Source organism: Schistocerca americana, chromosome 11 (assembly GCF_021461395.2).
Source record: "Schistocerca americana isolate TAMUIC-IGC-003095 chromosome 11, iqSchAmer2.1, whole genome shotgun sequence".
Taxonomy (NCBI): Eukaryota; Metazoa; Arthropoda; class Insecta; order Orthoptera; family Acrididae; genus Schistocerca; species Schistocerca americana.
In genome coordinates this window covers 79,077,068-79,094,863 of record NC_060129.1, presented here as the reverse complement: position 1 = coordinate 79,094,863, position 17,796 = coordinate 79,077,068, and the positions used below count along the sequence as shown (strand labels likewise).

At 39.3% G+C, this 17,796-nt stretch overlaps 1 protein-coding gene across 1 annotated transcript in view; it reads right to left on the bottom strand.

The window, feature by feature from the left end:
* Nucleotides 1-17,796, bottom strand: part of LOC124553251 (plasma membrane calcium-transporting ATPase 2-like) — a 631,526-nt gene that overhangs the window by 178,925 nt on the left and 434,805 nt on the right. The gene's annotated exons all lie outside the window — the stretch shown is intronic.

Sequence of the window (17,796 nt, the reverse complement as noted above, 5' to 3'; positions counted from 1 at the left end):
AAGCACAGGAGGGCTTACTGTTACACACACAAGAAAAGATGTACACCTTTAGTCTCGTGTTTTCCATACCAGGAAAATAATTCCTTGATCGGGAGAGTCAATTCATAAGGAGGGACAAAAAATTAAGATAAGTATAGAACAGTGAGTGAAGGAGACATCATCACAGACACTTAAATATACAATTATAATTTATGAAATTCACATCCTCAGTTCTCTCTCTCTCTCTCTCTCTCTCTCTCTCTCTCTCTCTCTCTCTCTCTCCCTCCCCCCTTTCCACTTTCACCACTGCTCAAACAACACCATTCTCTCTCTACACTAAGTAAAATTATCTGCCAAAAGTGTATTTAGACATGTGCAATATGCTAATGTTGCACAACTAAATTCACAGTCCATTCTGTTGCAGCAGTTTGAATATTAAAGAAAAGTATGTATATAGGTTATGAAGGCAGTAAGGTGAGCTAAGTAAAATAATCTTGTAGTGTTACAAATTACTGCTGGTAGCACTGCAGACTTTACTACCTGAGCAACAACAGGTAGAAGTTCAGATTTTAATAATGTAGTGTATTTACACTGATGTACTGTTCTGGGTTTCATGTGCAATTAATGAGAATTATGAAGATATTATTCATTTGAAGGAAATTTACTCACAGCTGTGCAACATGATCTTTTACCATGCAGGAAGTGACTTCAAGAAAAGGTCTATTGCTTCACCATGATATCCTATGTCATTTATTGTAAGCAGTGAAAATCAAATAATATCTGTCCATCACAAACCAATTCTGTAACGTAATGTAAAGAGAAAGTCAGTGTTTGCCTATCAGTCAAATGATACAGATCAGCCTTTGTGTGGTATTAAAGCTGGTGTAAGCTATTGATTGTAATGAAAGTTAAGTTGTGATGCAGTACAGTTGATTCAGAGAAAAGGATTGGTTACCAAAGTATATTGTTTTCACAGATGACATTTATTTATGTGATAAAATTGTTCCAAAGGTGAAGTCAAACCTAGAGCAATTTACATAAAAGTGAATGGATTTTATATTTTACAAGATGGTAATTCACAGAGATCGTATTTACAACTTTTCATAGAAAGATGATGCACCTGTTTTGACTAAGGTGATATGAAATAATTTTTCTAAGAGAAATTCATCCTGGGAATTTATAAAGATCATAGTTTACCACTCCTATTGTGATTTCCTGTGGCTCATACTCTCAAAGACAGAAAGCAGTGGTAATTCAGTAAAATTATTAAATAAATGAAGAATGAAGGGGACCACTGGCCATTAAGTAGAAGCACATATGTCTCTCATGCAATGTAGCTGCACAAGTGTGTGTGTGTGTGTGTGTGTGTGTGTGTGTGTGTGTGTACTCAAGCTCATTGAGCGATTTACCTGAAAGCTAACAAAGTTTTTAATCTTTTTTTGTCTGCCTGTTTGTGACTCAACACTTCTACTATTCAGTGAGAAGTCTCCTTTATGCCTAAATTATTTACATTCTACCAGAACTTTCCTTACCACATTTGTAAATGAAGAATAGTAACATAGTCAAGAAAGATTCCAAACTCAGTAAAATGAAGGTGACATAAGTGGTAGAAAACAAATACATACTTGATTAACACTGAAATGAAACATTAGCAGATATAAAAAGAATTCTTACATATAGGAATAAAGGTTACATAGAAGGGATTGAGCAAAGGAGGTATCAGAATATCAGAAGCAGAGAGGAAAAGAAGTTTTCTAAATATGAGCCATCTTGGTGTCAAATACTGATACAGAACTGAGGAACAAATCCCTGAAAGTGAACATGGAGTACAGTATTGTATGGAAGAGAAATGTGGACCATGGCAAACCTTGAGAAGTAACAACTAGGAGTATTTTGCAATATTACTCTACAGAAAATACCCTCAGATTTCAGGAAGAATGTAACAATTCTGATTCCAAAGAAGGCAGGTTCTGATAGGTGTGTATACTACCAAACAATCAGTTTAATGAGCCATGGTTGCAAAATATTTGACGTGACTTACTCACAGAAGAATGGATGAACTTCTAGAAGTTGATCATTGGGACAATCAGGTTGGGTTCCAGAGAAAAGTAGGAACACACACGGCAATACTGATCCTACAATTTATTCTTGAAAGTAGGTTGAAGAAAGGCAAATCTATGCTTATTGATTTGTAGATTTAGAGAAAGATATTAACAATGTTGACAGGACTACACTCTTTGAAATTCTGAAGGCAGAACATATGGAGAGCAAAAGGTTATTTCCAACCATAGTTGTAATAGTTGAGGACTATGAAAAAGAAATAGTAGTTGAGAAGGGAGTGAGACCAAGTTGTAGCCTATCACCAATGTTATTCAATCTATACACTGAGCAATCAGTAACAGGAACCAACAAGAAATTTGGAACGGGAATTTCAGGTCATGGAGCGGAAATAAAAAGTTACAGTTAAGTATATTAACCACTACCTCCCAATATCTCCTCTCACTCATGGCTTTCACACTTCTCAGTTCCTCTGAATATGAAACAAATGAGGCATACCATTATTATAACACAAGACAGAAAGGTGATACGCACTGTAAACGGAAAAATCTCTCTGGTACAAAAAGGGGTAAAGTACACAAGCACAAAAATCTTTAATGCACTCGGGAGTAATATAAAATGTCTAAAAGAAAATAAAACGCTATTTAAAAAATAAATAAAAATAAATTAAAAAAAAACATTTTTCCTACTGGAAAAATGTTGCTACTCTTTAGATGAATTCTTCAGCAGAGATAAATAATTTGAGTAGTAATTCAGATTATTTCCTTTGGCATTGTATCTGCATTGTTTTCTTATCACTATTGTATTGTTCATTATCTCTACTATATTACTGTATTGTGCCAGTTTTGAATCATTCAGCTATCATGTGTAATATACCAGTATTTATTGTATGATATCTATATTGTATCTGCTTTGACTTGTCCCACATCCATGCGTAATCACACCATACTGGATCTATGGAATATGTATCTCAAATAAATAAATAAATAAATGTCAACAACAATGTGCTTCTGTCAGTGACAGCAAGGGCTTTGGAAGAAACATTAAATGGAACAGATAGTCCCTTGAAACGGATTATGAGATGAACATCAACAACAGTAAAACAATGGTAATGGAGTGTATACAAAGTATTAGGGTGGTGCATAAGTTCATAGATATATTTTTTTGTGCATGTTAGTATTCCAGCTGCTATGGGTTTATTTATCAATTACCATTCTTATTTATAGTTTGCTGTTGCTATTTGAGTTTACTTTTAATCATTTGGAAATAGTGAATGGAGATGTGGACACTGGAAAATTGAGTGCCAAGTGGAAAAAAACTGGAACATTTCAAAAGTATTCTTCTGTTGGAGTTCAAAGGAGGGGTGACAGCAATAGAGGCACCCAGAAACATCTGCGCCATGTATGGGGATAATGTCATTGGATAGAGCATCGCAACAAAACGGTTTTCTCATTTTAAGCAGGACTGTTCTGACAGTAGTAACTCTCCACTTTCAATAAGACCTTCATGGCTTGAAGATCACTGAAATGCATTAATCCACAATGATCCATGACAGTGTACTCAAGAACTGGCAGATATGATGAATGTGATCATTCCACCATCGTGCAACACTTATATGCATTGGGGAAGATTCAAAAATTGGATGTATGTGTAATGCATGCTATAAGCCAAAATCACAAAAATCAGCAGGTGGCCATAAGTGCATCTCTGCTTGCTTATCATCAATTCACTCATGAACAACAGCAATCATTTCTCCCCTGTATCATAACTAGTGATGAGGAATGGTGTCTTTATCCTAACATAAGGAAATGAAAGGAACAGTTGAGCCCAAAACAAAGGAGATACTCCCCATACAAAGACCTGTGCACATCCATGAAATACAATGTTATGCATCTGGTGGAACAGCGACAGTGTCGTGTACTACAAATTACTATCCTGAGGTGTAACCATCTCTGCTGACATTTGTTGTCAACAACTGAGACACCTTGCTGGTGCAATCCAAGAAAAACTATCATGCTACTCTTTGATAATGACTGCCTGCATTCTGCTATGCTGACAAAAAACACTGTAAAGGAGTTGGTCAGACAGTGTAAAGTGATGGTGCTACTACATGATATTCTGCTATATTGACAAAAAAACACTGTACAGGAGTTGGGCTGGGAAGTCATTCTGCAGTCACCTTATTCACCTGATCTTGCACCCTCAGACTGTCACCTTTTCCACTCTCTTCCAAACAACCTTCAAGGTACTTCCCTTCCAGATAAAAATGTGCTCCAAACATGACTTGGTGAGTTCTTTGCCTCAAACCACGATTTCTACAGTTGCAAAACCAGAAAGTTACCCCAGCATTGGCAGACTGTCATAAATAGTGAAGGATAATATAAGATTGATGACTACTAAAGTGTCTGTTATGTGCATCTGTTGTGTTCATTAAACTTATGGAAAAATGCTATGAACTTATGCATCAACATAATAATTCAGGTAATGCAAAGGGAATTAGAATGGGCAATGAGAAACTAATAGTAGCGAATGAGTTTTGCTATTTGGGCAGCAAAATAACTGATGGCGGCTGAAGAAGAGATGATATAAATGGAGACTGGTGATAGCAATAGAAGCATAGCTGAAAAAGAGGAATTTGTTAACAAATAATATGAATTTAAGGATTTTGAAGTCTTTTCTGAAAGTATTTGTCTGGAGTGTAGCCTTGCATGGAAGTGAAACGTGGGTGATAAGCAGTTAAGACAAGAGAGAACAGAAGTGTTTGAAATGTGGTGCTATGAAAGAATGTTGGAGTGAGATCGGTAGATTGAATAACTTATGAAGTGGTGCCAAATCAAATCAGGGGAGAAAGAATTCTATGGCACAACCTGATTAAAAGAAGAAATTGGCTGATAAGGCACACCCTGAAGCATCCAGGAATCCTCAATTTCTTAGTGGAAGGAAGTGTGGGGAGGCAAAAATTCTGGAGGGAGATTAAGGCTTGAATGCAGTAAACAGATTTTGGATGTAAGTTATGGTATTTATGAAGATTCGAAGCATCTTGCACAGGTAGAGTAGCATGTAGAACAATGACCGTGTGGTGTACTACAAATTGCTTCCCTGAAGTGTATCTATCACCGCTGAGATTAGTTGTCAACAACTGAGACATCTTGCAGACGCAGTCTGAGAGTAATGATCATGAAGGATACATGAACTGATGGTGCTACTCCATGACAACCAGTGTTCAGAAAAACAACAAAAAGAACACGGAAAATGATGAAGTACTATAAGAAAAGGAGACAAAAGTTAAATTCTGTGTCAGTCTATGACAGAAAATATGATAATATGCAAAACAAAGTTTATTTTATTCACAGATAGGTGGTGCACTAGAATTCCCTCCCTGAGGTTCACCAGTGACTATAGTGACAGGAGGGGCTTGAAGACAATGGCTTAAAAAATAAATTTGCCAAAGAGTGAGAATTGCAGACCCCGTAAGGTTGAATAAATGTTAGGAAAGAGAGAGAATAAGAAACAAATATAAACATAGGCTTCTGCAGCCATTGTCACACTCAATAAAATTTTTCTGCATTTGTGACCACATTGTCAATATATATAAAACTACCAACATTTCAGTCCCTGTAGCAAGCGACCTTCTTCAGTGTGTCTTTCTGCTGAATGAGAAAACTGTGTTTCTTATATACCTGCAGACCTGGATGTTGTCTAATTCTGATAGGCTGTTAAGGATGAAGGGGAGGGATGTTAGAAGTCTTTATTGGTGTTTTATTATTTCTTTTCATTGGTGGAAACCCAACATTTTGATTGGTGTTTGCATTACTGCATGTGATTGGTGGAAATTGGCGAATGGAAAACTAGGCGGCAGATGTCATGTGGTATTGTTTCCCCTGAGGCGTGCCAATACTCTATGTACCTGCAGTCGCCACAACCTCATGCATGCCTGTACGTGTTTCTTCACGTGTTCTATCATCCCGTAGCACTGTTATTGCTGGCAGCCAAGACATTTGAAGTTAGTACCCCTCCTTTCTGTTCATGTTGGATGGTCACTTAGCTATTCCTATTGCCTCTCTAATCTTCCTTCTGAAAGTTGGTTCAAATGGCTCTAAGCACTATGCTGTCTTGGTGTGCTGTCTTAGTCGGATATATCTTTCGTGTTCAGATATCCTGTCTCGCCTACATACACTAATCCACATTCACATCTGATTTCATAGAATCCAACAGCATGTAGTTTGCCAATTGTATCTTTCATTGTGTGAAGACCATCTTCTATTCTGTTGTTGCTTCAAAAAATCAGCTTGATGCCTGCTTGGGGGAGAATTTTGCCCACCTGTTCAGTGACACCTTGAACATAAGGTAATAGAGCAATGTTTTGTGTTTCCTTTTGCTATCCTCTATTGCCTTCATTCTTTGTTGCCATAGTTTTATCTATTACTTTCATTCCATAACCATTAACACAAAAAATAGACTTGAGGTTTTGTAGTTCACCCTTTAGATGTTCCTCATTGCTGATCCTGTCAGTCCTCTTGGTTAAAGTGTGCTGCTGGTTGAGATGTTGGTAGAAACTTCATAACTCTTCCCCTCCATGTGACCAGATAATGAAAGTACCGTAAACATATTGGAACCAACATTCTGGGCATAATGGTGTGGAATGGAGTGGTGGTTCTTCAAATGCTTCCATAAAAATGTCTGCTGCAATAGGCAAGAGAGGGGAGCCCATAGCTACACCATCTGTCTGTTCATAAAATTCCCCTTTCCACCTGAAATAGGTGGTCGTTAAACAGTAGCGCACTAGGTCACAGATATCAGGTGCCACGCATTCCTCTAAGATGTTAATAGTGTCTTGTACTGGTACATTTGTGAATAAAGACTTCATGTTGAAGCTAACCGTCAGGTTGTGGCTGAGATATACTTTTTCTTCTAAAGGCTCCACAAAATGGGTTGAGTCCTTAACATACAAATTTGTGTGGTCCACCAAATGTCAGAGCTTTGGAGCCAGTTCCTTCACTAGGCTGCACATTGGTGAGTTAATGGTACTCACAATCAGTCGTAAAGGAAAGGCCTCTTTATGGACCTTCAGTACACCATATATTCTTGGTGCCAGTGGAACTTGTGGAATGAGTCTTCTGGCCATGTTGAAGAAATTCATTCTAGTTTGCTTTAGCAGTGCTTGCCTTGATTTGATTATCTTGGCCATAGGATCTCCCTTAAGTTTCTTATAAATAGGTTCCCTCAGAAGATCCTCCATTTGTTTGCTATAATCGGTCATGTCCAACACAATGGTCGCATTTCCTTTGTGTGCTTGTGTTATTACTAAATGAGAGCTGTTCTTCAGTTCCATGAACAAGATTCTGACCCAAAGTTAGATATAACCTTGAATAGTGAAGATCATCCTTTCTCCTAGTGTTGTAGCCATGTACACTGCTATTACTTTAGAATTCATTCGGATTGTTAATAACATATTTATGAGTGAATATATATATTGTGAGGCTACAGTGAAGATCTATAGCTCTTTAAATAAGTGTCTGTGGGATGATCTTGGATGAGCTCCAGCAATTATTCTGATTACATGTTTTTGTGCAATGAACACTCTTTTCTCAATGATGAGTTACTCCAGAATATGATGCCATACAAAAGCAGAGAATGAAAATAGGCGTGGTAAACTAATTTACTCAGATGTACAGCGCCAAAATTTGCAATGACTCTAATAGCATAAGTAGCTGAACTCAAACGTTTCAGCAGATCCTCAGTGTGTTTTTTCCTGTTCAACCCCTCATCAATGCATACACCTAGAAATTTTGATTATTCTACCTTAGCTACCGATTTCTGATCGGAGTCTATATTTATTAATGGTGTCATTCCATTTACTGTATGGAACTGTATATACTGTGTTTTGTCAATGTTTAATGAGAGCCCATTTGCAGAGAACAACTTAATGATTTTATGAAAAACATCATTTACCACCAGTTAATTCTTGTCTGTTGGGTGTGATAGCTATACTTGTATCATCGGCAAAAAGTACCAGCTTTGCATCTTCGTGAATATAGAATGGCAAGTCATTAATATATATTAAGAACAACAGAGGACCCAAGACTGAACCTTGCGGCACCCCATTCTTGATTGTTCCCCAGTTTGAGAAATCACCAGTTTTTTTGCATATTATGTGAACTGCTTATTTCAACTTTCTGCACTCTTCCAGTTAGGTGTGATTTAAACCATTTGAGCACTGTCTCATTCATACCACAGTACTTGAACTTATCTAGAAGTATTCCATGATTTACACAATCAAAAGCCTTTGATAGATCCCAAAAAATCCCAACGGGTGACTTCCGGTTACTCAGAGCATTTAATATTTCATTAGTGAAAGTATATATAGCATTTTCCATTGAAAAACCCTTCTGGAAACCAAACTGACAGTTGTTAAAACTTTATTTTTACAAAGGTGTGAAGCTACTCTACAATACATTACTTTTTCAAGAATTTTGGATAAGGCAGTCAGAAGAGAAATTGGGAGGTAGTTGCTGACATCAGACGTATCCCCTTTTTTACGCAGTGGTTTAACAATGGGACACTTCAGTCTATCTGGGAAAATACCCTGCTTCAGAGAGCTGTTACATATGTGGCTAAGAATCCCACTTATTTCTTGGGAACAGGCTTTTATTGTCCTGCTGGAAATGCCATCAATTCCATGTGAGCTTTTATTCTTGAGAGAGTTTATTATCTTCCTAATTTCAGAGGGAGAGGTGGGTGGAATTTCAATTGTATCAAATGGTGTGGGTAAGGCCTCTTCCATTAACTGCCTTGCTTCTTCTAATGAACATTTAGATCCTATTTTCTCTACAGCATTTAAAAAATTATTATTCAAAATGTTTTCGACTTCCAGCTCATTGTTTATCAAGTTTCCATTCGCTTTGATGGTGATGCCATCATCCTGTACTCTTGTCAGTGTCATCGTAACTGCTGTCTGCTTCATGTCTGCTGTGCAGCAAGATATGTTAATTTAAGTATTAACTGTATTTTTCTTACTTGTCACTTCTTCTTCCATGTGTTTTTGCTTTTAGGAAGCTTTAATTGTTGAGTGCTAGTAATAGTGTTCCTTAGATTTTGTGTTTGTTTTGAATACAGTCAGAGAGAGTCCCTTTAGTCAGCCATAGTGCCAGTAGTGCTAGTGTTTGTTTTGAATACAGTTTAGAGACAGGTAGTGCTATTTCCATTGTTTTCTACAAGAAGTATCTAGTAACCACAGTTTAGTCAACTATCAGCCGCGTTTAGTGAATTAGCAGTCTAGTTAAAAGCTGATTAACTCCCTACAGTAAATTGATTTCTTAGGATGGGTAGGATGTGTGACTGCTGTGTACGGACGCAGGAGGAGCTGGCCACTGTTCACGAACAGCTGAACGTGTTGATGGCTGCGGTCAGCCGTCTTCAGACTGCTGCCTTGGAGTGTAGTGGCAGTGGGGAGTCTGGTGCATCGCACGGTACACCCCAGGTGTTACATGCTTCACCCACTGCCCCTGATGTCGAGACATCTTCGCGGGTACAAGGTGCGGTTGGGCCACCCTCTCCCCGAGGGGAGTGGCAGCTTCAGCGGCGTTCACGGTGCAAGAGGCGGAGGGTCAATGTAGAGGCTGGCCGTGTGGCATTGCCCGCTCTACCTGTGAGTGGACATGTGGCTGCTCCTTCAGCAAGGTCTGAGCAGGCACACGGGGAGAGGGGTTTATTAGTGATTGGGAGCTCCAACGTTAGGTGGTTGATGGAGCCCCTTAGGGAAATAGCGGAAAGGTCGGGGAAGAAGGCCAGTGTTACTCTGTCTGCTTGCCGGTGGGTCTCATCCCAGATGTGGAGGAGGCCCTGCCGGTGGCGATAGAGAGCACTGGGTGCACCCGACTGCTAATTGTTGCTCACGTCAGCACCAATGACTCCTGCCGTCTGGGTTCAGAGGTCATGCTCAGTTCATACAGGCAGTTGGCGGAGTTGGTGAAGGCGGAAAGCCTCGCTCACGGGGTGGAATTTGAGCTAACTATTTGTGGTATGGTTTGGAGCCGAGTGGAAGGCTTAAACCAGAGGTTCAGACAATTCTGCGAAGATCTGGGGTGCAAATTTCTGACCTCCGCTATCGGATGGAGAAATGTAGGGTCCCCCTGAATAGGTCAGGTGTGCACTACACGCAGGAAGTGGCTACAAGGGCAGCGGAGTGTGTGTGGAGTGCACATGTGGGTTTTTTAGTTTAGAGAATTCCCTCCCTAGGCCTGACAAGACGCCTCCTGAGACGCGGCAAGGTAGGATCAGGCAAAATGCGACAGGGAATAACAATATTAATGTGCTAATAGTAAACTGCAGGAGTGTCTATAGAAAGGTCCCAGAACTGCTCTCATTAACAAACGGCTACAAGGGCAGCGGAGTGTGTGTGGAGTGCACATGTGGGTTTTTTAGTTTAGAGAATTTCCTCCCTAGGCCTGACAAGACGCCTCCTGAGACGCGGCAAGGTAGGAGTAGGCAAAATGCGACAGGGAATAACAATATTAATGTGCTAATAGTAAACTGCAGGAGTGTCTATAAAAAGGTCCCAGAACTGCTCTCATTAACAAACGGTCACAATGCCCACATAGTACTAGGAACAGAAAGTTGGCTGAAACCAGATGTGAACAGTAATGAAGTTCTAAACTCAGATTGTAATGTATACTGCAGAGACAGGCTGGACAGTGAAGGGGGAGGCGTGTTTACAGCGATAAGAAGTGCAATAGTATCAAAGGAAACTGATGGAGATCCAAAATGTTAAATAATTTGGGTGAAGGTCACGGTTAAAGCAGGCTCAGACATGGTAATTGGATGTGTCTATAGGCCCCCTGGCTCAGCAGCTGTTGTGGCTGAGCGCCTGGAGGATAATTTGGAAAAAATTTCGAGTAGATTTCCCCACCATGTTATAGTTGTGGTTGGAGATTTTAACGTTCATAACGGGTGGCAGGGACAAAGAATCTAGTGAAATTTTTTAAAGAGCTTTATCTGAAAACTATCTTGAGCAGTTAAACAGAGAACCGACTCATGGCGATAACATATTAGATCTTCTGGTGACAAACAGACCCTAACTATTTGAAACAGTTAACACAGAACAGGGAATCAACTATCATAAAGCGGTTACTGCATCGATGATTTCAGCCATAAATAGAAATATTAAAAAAGGTAGGAAGATTTTTCTGTTTAGCAAAAGTGACAAAAAGCAGATTTCAGAATACTTGATGGCTCAACACAAAAGTTTTGTCTCAAGTACAGATAGTGTTGAGGATCAGTGGACAAAGTTCAAAACCATCGTACAATATGCGTTAGATGAGTATGTGCCAAGCAATATCGTAAGAGATGGAAAAGAGCCACCATAGTACAACAACTGAGTTAGAAAACTGCTGCAGAAGCAAAGGGAACTTCACAGCAAACATAAACATAGCCAAAGCCTTGCAGATAAACAAAAATTATGTAAAGCAAAATGTAGTGTGAGGAGGGCTATGCAAGAGGCGTTCAATGAATTCGAAAGTAAAGTTCTATGTACTGACTTGGCAGAAAATCCTAAGAAATTTTGGTCTTATATCAAAGCTGTAGGTGGATCAAAACAAAATGTCCAGACACTCTGTGACCAAAATGGTACTGAAACAGAGGATGACAGACTAAAGGCCGAAATATTAAATGTCTTTTTCCAAAGCTGTTTCACAGAGGAAGACTGCACTGTAGTTCCTTCTCTAGATTGTCACACAGATGACAAAATGGTAGATATTAAAATAGACGACAGAGGGATAGAGAAACAATTAAAATCGCTGAAAAGAGGAAAGGCCGCTGGACCCGATGGGATACCAGTTTGATTTCACACAGAGTACGCAAAGGAACTTGCCCCCCTTTTTGCAGCGGTGTACCATAGGTCTCTAGAAGAGTGTAGCATTCCAAAGGATTGGAAAAGGGCACAGGTCATCCCCATTTTCAAGAAAGGACATCGAACAGATGTCCAGAACTATACACCTATATCTCTAACGTCGCTCAGTTGTAGACTTTTGGAATATGTATTAAGTTTGAGTATAATGACTTTTCTGGAGACTAGAAATCTACTCTGTAGGAATCAGCATGGGTTTCAAAAAAGACAGTCGTGTGAAACCCAGCTCACGCTATTCATCCATGAGACTCAGAGGGCCATAGACACGAGTTCCCAGGTAGGTGTGTTTCTTGACTTCCGCAAGGCGTTTGATACAGTTCCCCACAGTTGTTTAATGAACAAAGTAAGAGCATATGGACTATCAGACCAATTGTGTGATTGGATTGAAAAGTTCCTAGATAACAGAACACAGCATGTCATTCTCAATGGAGAGAAGTCTTCCGAAGTAAGAGTGATTTCAGGTGTGCCACAGGGGAGTGTCGTAGGACCATTGGTATTCACAATATACATAAATGACCCTGTGGATGGCATTGGAAGTTCACTGAGGCTTTTTGTAGATGATGCTGTGGTATATCGAGAGGTTGTAACAATGGAAAACTGTAATGAAATGCAGGAGGATCTGCAGCGAATTGATGCAGGGTGCAGGGAATGGCAATTGAATCTCAATGTTGACAAGTGTAATGTGCTGCGAATACACAGAAAGAAAGATCCCTTATCATTTAGCTACAATATAGCAGGTCAGCAACTGGAAGCAGTTAATTCCATAAATTATCTGGGAGTATGCATTAGGACTGATTTAAAAGGGAATGATCATATAAAGTTGATCATCGGTAAAGCAGATGCCAGACTGAGATTCATTGGAAGAACCCTAAGGAAATGCAATCTGAAAACAAAGGAAGTAGGTTACAGTACACTTGTTCGCCCACTGCTTGAATACTGCTCATCAGTGTGGGATCCGTACCAGATAGGGTCGATAGAAGAGATAGAGAAGATCCAATGGAGAGCAGCATGCTTCTTTACAAACAGGATCATTTAGTAATTGCAAAAGCATTACAGAGATGATAGATAAACTCCAGTGGAAGACTCTGCAGGAGAGACCATAAGTAGCTCAGTACGGGCTTTTGTTAAAGTTTCGAGAACATACCTTCACCGAGAAGTCAAGCAGTATATTGCTCCCTCCTAAGTATATCTCACGAAGAGACCATGAGGATAAAATCAGAGAGATCAGAGCCCACACAGAGGCATACCAACAATCCTTCTTTCCACGAACAATACGAGACTGGAATAGAAGGGAACCAATAGAGGTACTCAAGGTACACTCCGCCACACACCGTCAGGTGGCTTGTGGAGTTTGGATGTAGATGTAGATGGTTGCTCTGTCTCCTTTGTAATAATATTCCAAATTGTTTTGATTTTGTTATCAGAGGTATGTATCTCAGATATGATGCACATGCTTTTGGACTTTTTAATAACCTTTCTTAATGTAGCACAGTAATTTTTATAATATTTGGCTGTTTCTGGGTCATTACTCTTTCTTGTTGTTAGATACAGTTCCCTTTTATGGTTACAAGATATTTTTATTCCTTTAGTGAGCCAAGGTTTTTTACATGATTTCTTATAGTTAAATTTAACTACTTTCTTGGGGAAACAGTTTTCAAATTCTCTCACAAGTGTATGATGAAATAAGTTATAGTATGAAGGCTTTCACGACCGGATGACAAATCTTCTGGTAAACCTTCCGGGATGTAAGGTCGTGGTCCATGAAACTCTTCAGCTCCTAACGTTTCGTCCAGAGCTGCGCTGGACATCTTCAGAGGGGTGTTTCTCCTCCGGTGAGTCTTGCCGACTGACGGGTCGGACGTCTGAGAGTGACTTATATATCGTAGAAAGTGGGCGTGACCAGAGTTGCACGTGATATGCAAAGATGATCTTTGTCAGAGATAAAACTTAACTATCGATTGTAATCTCGTCACGGATAAAACTGTCTAGCAATTCTGTAGTGCTACTGTCCAAATATCACTAAGTTTCGTGGTCTCTTCTTTTCGATTAAAATTATCCCTATGTTTATATATTTCAATTGCTTCTCTACAAAGCCGTGGGTAATAGTTCGTCGTCGTAGATAAAATTTTTGTTTCGGAAAACTTCACTTGATGATTTCCTGACTGAAAAGCGTGTTCTGCTACAGCCGATTTATCTGTTTTTCCTAAGCGGCAAAGACTTCTGTGTTCTTTTAACCGTGTATTTACGCTTCTTTTTGTTGTTCCTATATAAACTTTACCACATGTACACGGAATTTTATATACGCCACTGGCTGATAGAGGAGCACGTTTATCTTTTACAGACCGGAGAACATGACAAATTTTCTTCGTTGGTCTAAAAACAGGTCTAATATCATGTTTACTTAAAATCTTTCCAATCTGATCCGTTACTTTCTTTATAAAAGGGAGAGAGACTGTATTCTTCCATCGTTTTTCGGGCTTGTCCTAGGCTTTTTGTTGTTTGGGTGCAGAATTCTGCTTACTTCTTTCTTTGAGTAGCCATTTTTCTCAAATGTGTGCTTCAGATGTTTTAATTCGACATCTAGATACTCTGGCATGCAAATCCGTCTGGCTCTGTCAACGAGACTTTTAATCACACCTCTCTTTTTTTGTGGATGGTGGTTAGAGGTTTATGTAAGTATCTGTCTGTGTGCGTTATTTTTCTAAAAATCTGTTGTTTCAACAGACAGATGGAAGATTGAAACAACAGATTTTTAGAAAAATAATGCACACAGACAGATACTTACATAAAAACTCTAACCACCATCCAAAAAAAAAAGAGAGGTGTGATTAAAAGTCTCGTTGACAGAGCCAGACGGATTTGCACGCCAGAGTATCTAGATGTCGAATTAAAATATCTTAAGCACGCTTTTGAGAAAAATGGCTACTCAAAGAAAGAAGTAAGCAGAATTCTGCACCCAAACAACAAAAAGCCTAAGGACAAGCCCGAAAAACGATGGAAGAATACAGTCTCTCTCCCTTTTATAAAGAAAGTAACGGATCAGATTGGAAAGATTTTAAGTAAACATGATATTAGACCTGTTTTTAGACCAACGAAGAAAATTTGTCATGTTCTCCGGTCTGTAAAAGATAAACGTGCTCCTCTATCAGCCAGTGGCGTATATAAAATTCCGTGTACATGTGGTAAAGTTTATATAGGAACAACAAAAAGAAGCGTAAATACACAGTTAAAAGAACACAGAAGTCTTTGCCGCTTAGGAAAAACAGATAAATCGGCTGTAGCAGAACACGCTTTTCAGTCAGGAAATCATCAAGTGAAGTTTTCCGAAACAAAAATTTTATCTACGACGACGAACTATTACCCACGGCTTTGTAGAGAAGCAATTGAAATATATAAACATAGGGATAATTTTAATCAAAAAGAAGAGACCACGAAACTTAGTGATATTTGGACAGTAGCACTACAGAATTGCTAGACAGTTTTATCCGTGACGAGATTACGATTGATAGTTAAGTTTTATCTCTGACAAAGATCATCTCTGCATATCACGTGCAACTCTGGTCACGCCCACTTTCTACGATATATAAGTCGCTCTCAGACGTCCGACCCGTCAGTCGGCAAGACTCACCGGAGGAGAAACACCCCTCTGAAGATGTCCAGCGCAGCTCTGGACGAAACGTTAGGAGCTGAAGAGTTTCATGGACCACGACCTTACATCCCGGAAGGTTTACCAGAAGAAATAAGTTATATTTTAAATTAGCATCAAGTTCCTTGTACACCTCATCCCAGTCTAATTGCTGAAGATTTTCTCTGAAATTTCTAATAGTTGAGTCATTAATTAAACACACAACTTTGGAGGGTAGTTTTGAATTACTGAATGGAGCTATGTCATATACTGTAACTAGCTGAGCATCATGATCAGAAAGGCCATTCTCAACAGAACAAGAATTTATGTTTTTAAACCTATCTTGGTCTATAAAAGTGTTATCTATCAATGTGCTGCTGTCCTTTACTACCTCAGTGGGAAAATTAATGACAGATGTAAAATTGAAAGAACCGAGCAAGTCACCCAGGTCATTCTTCCTATTACACTCTTTCAGTGAATCAACACTGAAGTCCCCACAAACAATAATTTGCTTTCCCCTATCTGACAGATAGCACAACGAGGCATCCAAGTTTTCCAGGAATAAATCAAAGTTTCTTGAAGAGGACCTATATACTGTTACAATTATAAAAGAGCCCTCCTTCAGTTTAATTTGACAGGCACATGTTTCTATATGTTGCTCTAGACAAAACTTTTTTGTATCTAAGCTTTCTACACAGTGATAACTTTTGACATGTATGGCAACTCCTCCTCTCACCTTATTCTCTCTACTCATATGTGCAGCTAGTTTATAACCACTGATATTTACCTTTTCCATATCAGACACAATGTGATGCTCAGACAGGCATAGTATATCTATTACATTATCAGATTCAATGTCATCTAAACAAACCAGGAGCTCATCTACTTTATTCTTCAATCCCAGAATACTTTGGTGAAAAATGGTAACATTATTTTTACTTTACTTTTGTGAGAATCTACTTTTGTCTTTAATCCAACAACAGTTTGGTTAAATATGGCAACATTATTATTTACTTTCCTGTTGTGAGAATTTTGTGAGTTTTGCACCTCTTTAGCACCTGCCTGCCTGAACGTCTCATTGGACACTGATATTAGTCTAAAAAAGAGGTACATCCATGAGTACTAGTGTCCCCCCTTATGGCTTTCGCTAACAACCCTGCCAGTTTAGCCTTACCTTTCCTATTGAGGTGTACGTCATGCCTTGTGAAATCCTCCCTATCAATAGCCTCGACAGGAACCAATCTAATGTCTGACAGAGTGGCCGCCCTACACAACTGATCCAACTCCATATTTACCCTCCTGACAGAGCGGTTCAACTGGGGCTGATAATGTCGCATGAAAGCAGGCACCAGCCCAACATTGGTATGGGTCGTTGCGGAGACTATTTTCACCAGGTCACACTCAATACTGTAGCCCTGATCCCTATCAATACTGTTCCCCACTCCACCCACTATCATCACATGATCCTGCTTTGCGAAACCCTTGCACAAGGAAACTATATCCTCTAGCACCTGGCTAAGACTTGCACTTGGCTTGAAAAAGTTTGTGAACTGGTACCTGTCACCTAATTTTTCCTGCAAAATCTGGCTCACACCTCTTCCATGGCTGCTACCTAGCACCAGAACTTTCCTCTTACTTTCTACTTTTTTTGAAACAGTTGGTTTCCTAGTGAGATTCTGTTGCATCTTAACTACATCTACTTCTACTGGAGCCTCTTTCTTACTTAACTGTGGTAGATAGGCAAATCTATTGGTTGTGCCAATTGGGAAACTGTCAGACACTGTCCTCTTTTTTGTGGCCCCTGTTCCCAGCTACCACTTCCCACTGCTGTTTACCATTCTCACCCATTAACCTCTTTAGTTCCTCCCTCGCTCTGTCCAAATCAGCCTGAAGGGCTCTAATTTTCTCCTCCTGTTCAGCTATAATCCTATCTCTTGAGCAAACCCTGCAAAAGAGTGCAAGAGTCTCGTTTGCTTCCCCAATTCCCACGCCGCTACAATTTCCCCGATGAAACCACCTGTCACAACAGCTGCAAAAAAACCCTGAACTAACTTTCCTACTGCAGCTCACACACTTAGTATCCATGGTGGTTTGGCAATTAGTTAAGAGATTTACTAAGTGATAATGATAATATATTAAATACAGATGCAAAAGGGCACTAAATATGTTTTGGAAACTAATATGTAAGAAAACTATTACCAAATGCACTTAAATTTGTGGCATAATGCTA